The following is a 7,649-nucleotide window of genomic DNA, read 5'->3' as shown; positions in this document are numbered from 1 at the left end:
GAGAGAGTCGCTTCTAGCTGGCTTCTGTGTGCTTGTGATATGTCCCCGTCATTCTTTGGATGCTTAGTTCTTTGCTGATGCAATGTAGTATTCCAGGCTTACCTCCTACTTTCCTTGCACCATCTTTGATACTTGCCTCTTTTCCCCCCAAGGAGTCCTTGTTCCTTTTCATAGAGCATGGTATTTAGAAGCCAAGCTCTGAATGCCATGAGTGTGGCACTGCTTCTGCCCTCTCAGTGTAAACATACTACCCTTTCTATTTTCATATTTGAAAACTTCTATGATAGTGAGAAAACGGGCTCCCAACATTCAGGTGTATGTGGAAAAGGTCTTTTTATTTTGTTTCCAAGAAAGGTTTAACATGGTGTCCTCGCGCTGTTTACGTTATTGAAAAAAAAGGAAAACCTGATCGAGTGTTTTACATGTTTTATCAGTTGAAGTGTCTGCTTTTTCCTTTTTGATTTGGAATTCTTTACAAGAGGTTAAGAGTATTAACTGCCTTTTTGTTACGTAGACAAATACGGAAATGTTTCTTCCAAGTCTGTCATTTGTTTCTGAATTATCATTCTGCTCTTGTTTCTCACAGAGAAACACATCTCTTTTTCTTTCTTTTCTTTTTTATTTCAGATCTCAGGGGCACAGAGTTAATTAATCATGATCCTGGGTTCTGACACATTGTTTTGTTCTCCCTACATGGCCTCTGTATTAGCCTGGATTCTCCAGAGAAACAGAGCCAATAGGGTGAATATCTATGTAACTCTCTCTATATCTCCTATTTATAAAAAGAGATTTATTTTTAGAGCAGAAAGAAAGAATGTTTTCTTTTTCAGCCTTTTATTCTATTTAGACCTTCAATAGACTGGATGATGCTCACCCACAGAGGGGAGGGGCACCTGCTTCACTCAGGCTGTGGATGCAAATGTTTATCTCATTCTGAAACCCGCTCACCAGAAATAATGTTTAACCAGATATCTGGGCACCTCGTAGCCCAGTCAAGTTGACACACAAAACTATCACAGCCCCCTTTTATTTAGTTGTTTTGTTTGTGTTTGTTATTTCTTTATATTCTTTTTCATTATAGGCTATTACAAGTATCGATTATAGTTCCCCGTGCTCTACCGCAGGACCCTGTTAGAAATACGGATGAATTTGCATGTCATCCTTGTGCAGGGGCCATGCTAATCTCGTCTGTGTTGTTCCCGTTTCAGTATACGTGCTGCCAAAGTGAGCCCTGTGTTTGTCATTTTCTTCATTAGTTACGTTTAGTTATGCAGTAAACGTCTGTGAACTACCTCCCAAATCCAGCTAGTCTCGACAGCAAAGCTGCAGAGGAGTACGGCTGACTCACCTCTCCTAACCCAGCCCATGCGGCCTCTGCTCTGAGGCCTCCATCATCCTGAATCCCTTTTTATTTAGTTTTACTAAATAAAAGTAGGGTCATAGTATGAACGGGTAGGTTTTAAAGTGTTATAAGTTTTAATTTTTTTGTTTGTTTGGTTATTTTGTGGGAGGGGTGAGATAATTAGATCTATTTATTTATTTAATGGAGGTGCTGGGGCTTGAACCCAGGACCTCATGCATGCTAGGCATGCGCTCTAGCACTGAGCTATACCCTCCCCACTGTTGTGGTTTTTAACTTCATAGCAAGGGTATGTGATCCTTCTTAAGACAATTATTATTAATATATAGTATACACATATTAAAATACACCAAGTACTAATTATAGAGTTCGGTAAATTTTTGGTGGAGGAAAATGTTTTGTTTTTGTAAACACACTGGTTTCCATAAGAAGATTTTCCAATTCCAACATAACAAGATTTTCTGGTCGCCTAAAGGACTTGTTGGTAATCTTTGAGGACTTTTTTCATTCATTATCATTTTACTAAAATTTATCTGTATAGTTGCATGTCATATCACGCTGCCTTCATTTTGACTGCTGTATGCTATTCCATTGTATGAATATACCATCTTGCTGATCCACTTTCTCACTGAAGGATATTTGAGTGGTTTCCAAGTTTTTGCTGCTGAGAACAATGTCACTCTGAATATTCTTGGCTGTGCGTCCTGATCATACGTGTATAGTTACATTTATGAGTGGAACTGCTGGACCATGGAATATATAAATATTGATTATTAGAAGACACCATTCAATTCTTTTCCAAAGTGGGAATACCATGTTACACTCCACTGGCAGTGTGTAAGAGATCTGGAGGTCTAAATCCACTCCAAAATTTAGTATTGTAAGCTTTTATTTATTTATTTATTTAGCCAATTGAATGTACATAAAATTGTAGATCATGGTTCCTTGGTTTGTATTTTTCTGATCACCAATACTGTTCAAAGTCTTGCCAAAAGTTTATTGACTATTCATGCTTCTTCTGTGAAATAAGTGCCTGTTCATGTCTTTTGCCCATTTTTGATCAGTCTATGCATGATTTCATTTTTGATTTATAGGATAATGTGGGATTTTTCATAAAATAAATTCCATCAACCTTTGCCTTTCTGCCTTCTGCCTTTGCTTTTCAAGTTAGCAGTGTTTCCCCACCCTACAATTATGTGAATATTCATTTTTTCTTCCAGGGCCTCCTGGGGTTTCTCTCTGCTGTTTCCATCACTAGCACGCCCCACCTAAGCCACATTCCTGAGCTGACAGTTTGCAGCCTGGGACATGGGGCATTGCACTGCATAATCAGGTACCCAGGCTGCTTTTGGTCTCCACCCTTGCCCCTTTCAGGCTCCACCCAAGCTTGGCTGTCACCAGGCCCAGGAAACTGCCCGGAGCCACCTGGTCTATTTCCAGCAGATATGAGTCATTTTCCTTTCCAAGAAACCAAAGAGTGTAACATTTACTGGATACTCTGGGAGATTCGGCTGAACTGCTTTTACAGATGAAGACACTGAGGTTCTGAGAGGTGATGTCATGTGTTCAAGATTTCACAGCTGGAAGTGTGAAACTGGTGTGAAGCCACCAAGTGTTTCCTTTGGGCAAATGGATCCACATTGGAAAACCTGGAGTTGGTGAACATGCCTCTTGCCGCTGAGTCCAAACTCTGATGAAAGGAATTCCATGCCGCCGTTCAACAGGTCTCTCTGCTGTCATCCCAGCCCCTGTCTTCTGCTGTCCCCTCAACACTCAGAGGAGAACTTTTACTGAAGCCATTTCCCTTCCTGGGAATGCATCTTTCCTTTGTGTGACCAGCTTCTTCTCATCCTTGAGTTTCATGCCTTGCTCCACCCCCCTCAGAAAGACACTTGTCCCTCCTGCATACGTCCCTCTCCTCGACAAGGTACTACAACGTGTTGTCTTCTTCCTTCCTAGAGCGTATTCCAGTCTGTAATTATGTTATTTATTTGTTTTTTATTACTTCTCTCGGGCCCATTCCTCCAAGGAATTGCATACACCAAAAGTTGGTCTCATTCATCTGTGACCCTAGGGGCTGGGCCAGTGCCTGATGTACCGTTCAATTAATATTTGTTGAACCAACGAATGGATCCAGAGGCTACTCGGTAATTAGTGGTCTTCATTTCCTTCTCTCTTCTCAGCAGCCGTCGCCAGGCACACACACTGGCACACACAACGTGAAGGAACTTGAATTAGGACAATGGAACAGCAGCTGAGTGGATGTGTCTAGTCTGTATCAGAAAAACTGGCTACACCAGTTGGGCGAGCTACTGTTCTCTGTTTTGTTTTCCTTAACTTCAACAAGTTCTTTGGCCTCTGAGCATCTTCTGTCCTGGGTCTCGAAGATTCACGAAGAAGGGGAGTTTACATGAAGGCTGATAGAACAGGATATATTTACATAAAGAGCACACTGCTTGGATAGATCATTCCCGGAAGACACCTATTGTCTGTTGGCTAGGACAGCAAAATGATTCTTGAAGAGATCCCGATACATTTTGTAAGAGGGTTGGAACCAAACTGGTAAGCTTTTCAAGTACTTTATGCATAGGCTTGGTCCTCAAGGAAATGATAGAAGTTACGGACAAAGAGTGTTCTCGTGGGTGCCACGTGCTGAATGAGGAAACAGACTCGGAATCGTTAACTCTCAGGAAGTGTTTTAAGCTAAAACAATTTCCCGTCCTAATTGGGATTAAGATATGTCTGTTCAATAATAGCCTCATCCTACCTTCCTGACCCGTCAAGCTGCAAGTTCCAGAGGCTAGTGGGTGCTTTGCAAAGCCTTTTCCTCCTTAGGAATCAGGAATGAGGAAGCTTAGGTCTTCCTCTTGGTGACAGTGGGAGGATTTCTTGCTCCAAAGAATGGGCTGTGGTTGCTATTTAGGGACAATTAGGCAATTTTATCACACGTGAGGAAAGAGAACAGTTATCTTTCCTTCTCCTCCCTCCCTCCCTCCCTCCCTCCCTCCCTCCATCTGTCCTTCCTTCCTCCTTCCTCCTGTCCTTCCTCCTGCCAACTGTGTGCTGGATGCTGTGGAGTGGACTAAGATAAATGCTGGGATGTCTTACCTCCTAGGGGCTCACAAATCAGTGGTGGGAAAAAGCCACGTGAAACACTGTCGTGCAGGATGACAGAAACTCTGTAGAGGGTCATGCCCAGACTTCTGGGAACATGAGCAGTCGTGTGCTGGTAAGTGTTAACAGCCAGCTCCAAGAGCACAGTGCACGTGATTTGATTTGATTTGTAGCATGTGCTGCTTTCCGTGGTGTAAATACTTGCATCTTGGCAGATTTCAATCCAGCAACCTGGTGTTGCGGTGCATGGAGTTGGGGAGAGATGTACACACCCTGCTTTCTAGCTCGTAGGAGCCGGCTTGGCACGTCCCTGGGAAGGGCCATACGGAAGTGGGATTTGTAACGTCAGGGGAAGCTTCCTGGAAGAGGAGACACTTGGGCTGGATTAGCTTCTTTGGGAACGAGGAGAGTACTAAAGGGAGGGAGCTATAACTCTTTTTCTCTTCAAATACATTGAAGAAAATAGAGAAAATGCAGATAAACCAAACTAAGAAAAAGAATCTCAACGTAATTAAAAAAGCAAGAGATGAACACTGCTTACTTTTTTTTTAAAGGATGATTATTTCTTGTGTCTTTTTTTCTTTTTCTTTTTCTTTTTTTCCTCTTTGTGTGCTGAACTTTTATCATTAGAAAGTGGGCTTCTCTATCCTGGTTAACTTTTGTCTGATAGTAATATTGTGACTTTTGTTCCCTTTTAAAATTTCGTTTTAAACTCATCATCCAATTTTTAAAATCTCGATGGGTCTTTTTAAATCCTGATTCTGATTAAATTTAAGAATCTGTTTTTATGCATTTTAAACTCACACATATATAAAATTATAACTGCTAAATTCATTCTTCTATCATCTTGATTTCTCTTGCTTTTTGTTGGGTGTTTTTAATGCCTGTCCTCTTTTTCTTTTTCTTTTTTTCCTTTATCTTTTTCTTTTTCTTTTTCTTTTCTTTTCCTTTCTTCTTTTTTTTTTTTTTTTTACCTTTTATGTTCCCTGTATTAAATGTAGCTCTTCTGTTTGAATTAAGGATGTTTAGCATACTTTTTCTCTTTTCTTTACTATCCTCCCATTTTTCTCTTCCACTTGGCAGCTTTTGTTAGCCGGCTCTGGAATTTTAGATGGAAAGTATCGGTATAGAATTATTATTGTTGTTGTTGTTATTGACTTTAAATATTGACTCTTCTAAACATAACTTTGACTTTAGTATAGGGTCTTAAGCTTAACATAATGATTTAAGCTAGCCTGTATTTTAACTGATTTCAGTGCTCACGAGGAGCCTTTTTATACCATTTCTGAGTTCTGTTTTTTGCTTCATCTTTCGGTCGGGCAGAGTGCATGCGCATGTAACTTTCCTGAAAAGAGTGCACCCATAGTCTATTGTAGAATCCCGTGAGTATCTGAAAGGAAACGTGGCTCTGTTAACATGCCCCACAAATGAAAGCTTAACCGGCTGGAGGTGAGAAAACTAATTCAAAGGTCACACAAGAAATCGCTGCCCACCAGGAGCCCGGACCCTTTCTCTTTGGCTTCACCTACGGGTCCTGTTTTCTCTTTGTGCAGGGATGTTTTTGGACCCATATATTCCTCCTGTGCTGTTTGTCCTGCCACGGGGCTACAAGTCACCCTAAGTCCCTCCCAGGCGTGGAGCCCGGGCCACTGCTGACTCCAGCCTCCCGGAGCTCACTGGGCAGCATCCGGGCCGCCTGGTGCCGGAAGCAGCCAGAGGAGGAAGCCGGGGGAATGACAGGTGGACCCCTCAGATGCCAGCGCCCGGAGAGCCTGCTAGCCGGTCTTCTTGGCGCCACTGGTGTCTGCTGATACCCTTGAGGGCTTCCTCTGGGCTCTCTGGGACGATCGCACTGGGGGTGGTCACTGATCATTGTTATTCAGCACAGGTGGCTTCAAGCTCCAAATCCTTCAGGACCTGGGTGTTCACCCCCCATTTAAGTAACGATTTGCCACAGTTTCTTCAGTGTTTACTAGCTTCTCGGCATAGTGTTTGTTGCTTTACACTGATTGTCTTATGCGTTCATCCAGATATCTCATGATCCCCAAGACAGAGGAGGAAACTGAGGCTGAGAGAGGTCATGTCACTTGCTCAGAGCCACTTGCCTGGTGAGCAGCAGAACCTGCATCAGGACCCAGCATTACAGCTCACTGCCCTTAATCTCACCCCCTGTGGCTCCTCACCTTCCTGCTCGTAAAGGAGTCTGGCTGCAGAGCTCTGATGGCTCCTCCTGGGTCCCTGCGCTGCCTCCAGCCCCCCTGAGATTGCCCCTTCTCTAGTTTTTACATACAATTTAAGGGGGCCCAGGCTTTCTGAGCTCCTAGCAGTTTTAGCCCCAGGGGTTCCATTAACTTCCCTCCGGTGCAGGGATGAGCAGGGAGGGGGCTGCCCCGCCTGGAGCCCGGTTTCAGCCTCAGGCTGGGAGCAGACCCACCCTCACCCTGGGGGTTCTGGGGGCTCACCTCCCTCCAGGTTTTATTGCTTTAAACAAGGATTGAAAGGAATTGTTTATAGGCCTGGGAGGAGCAATAAAGTTTGTAAGCATTTCTGCCTCTTACTTAATAAACCTTAATGTGTCCTCATGCACCTATTCACCTAAAAAGAAACACAGAAAAATGGAAGGGTTTTCAGTTTCAGTTCAGTTTCAGGCGCTGTCATTGAGCTAAAAATCTCATGAATTCCATCCACGTGAGTTCTTTGTGGAGTTCTTGGAAAGGGGAGGGGAGTGTGTGGCTGAAAGCAGCTTCAGGGGGCATTCAGGCCCCTCTGCGCTGCAGACAGCCCACAGGGCTTGCCTGGTGCCACCACACTTCAACCCCTGAGCCTGCCCAAGCTCTCTGGGGTCTGGGGAGATGGGGTGGTGAGTGGCATGGGGCCAAGGAGAGCAAACCCTCATCAGCCGAAATCCCAGAGTATGCCTAGAGAGTCAAGCATGATGAGAAGGCACTAATTGTAGACTTGAGAGAAAGACATTTTTGTTCTCTGCTTGAGAAGTTTAAACTTCAAGTTTATTTATAGACATGACATAATAGTTACACTTATGGAACAGTTCTAAACCCAGACATTATTCTAAACTCTACATATGTGCACAAAATCCCTTCAAGGTAAGTACTATTATTATCCCCATCTTTTAAGATGTGGAAACCAAAGTTCAGAGAGGTGAAGTCACTTACCC

At 43.3% G+C, this 7,649-nt stretch overlaps 1 long non-coding RNA gene and 1 pseudogene across 1 annotated transcript; one reads left to right on the top strand and one right to left on the bottom strand.

Annotated features, from left to right (window-relative positions):
- Positions 1 to 1,133: 1,133 nt before the first annotated feature.
- Positions 1,134 to 1,232, bottom strand: LOC123617969 (U6 spliceosomal RNA; annotated as a pseudogene).
- Positions 1,233 to 2,875: 1,643 nt separating this feature from the next.
- On the top strand, positions 2,876 to 7,040 carry LOC123617946 (uncharacterized). The gene is made up of 3 exons (XR_006726276.2): positions 2,876 to 3,922; positions 6,028 to 6,214; positions 6,505 to 7,040. It is a non-coding gene; the product is annotated as an uncharacterized LOC123617946 (long non-coding RNA).
- Positions 7,041 to 7,649: the final 609 nt, after the last annotated feature.

The sequence above is a fragment of the Camelus bactrianus genome, chromosome 19 (genome assembly GCF_048773025.1).
Source record: "Camelus bactrianus isolate YW-2024 breed Bactrian camel chromosome 19, ASM4877302v1, whole genome shotgun sequence".
Lineage (NCBI taxonomy): Eukaryota > Metazoa > Chordata > Mammalia > Artiodactyla > Camelidae > Camelus > Camelus bactrianus.
Note: the sequence above shows the minus strand (reverse complement) of the source record. Positions and strands in the feature narration are given on the sequence as shown.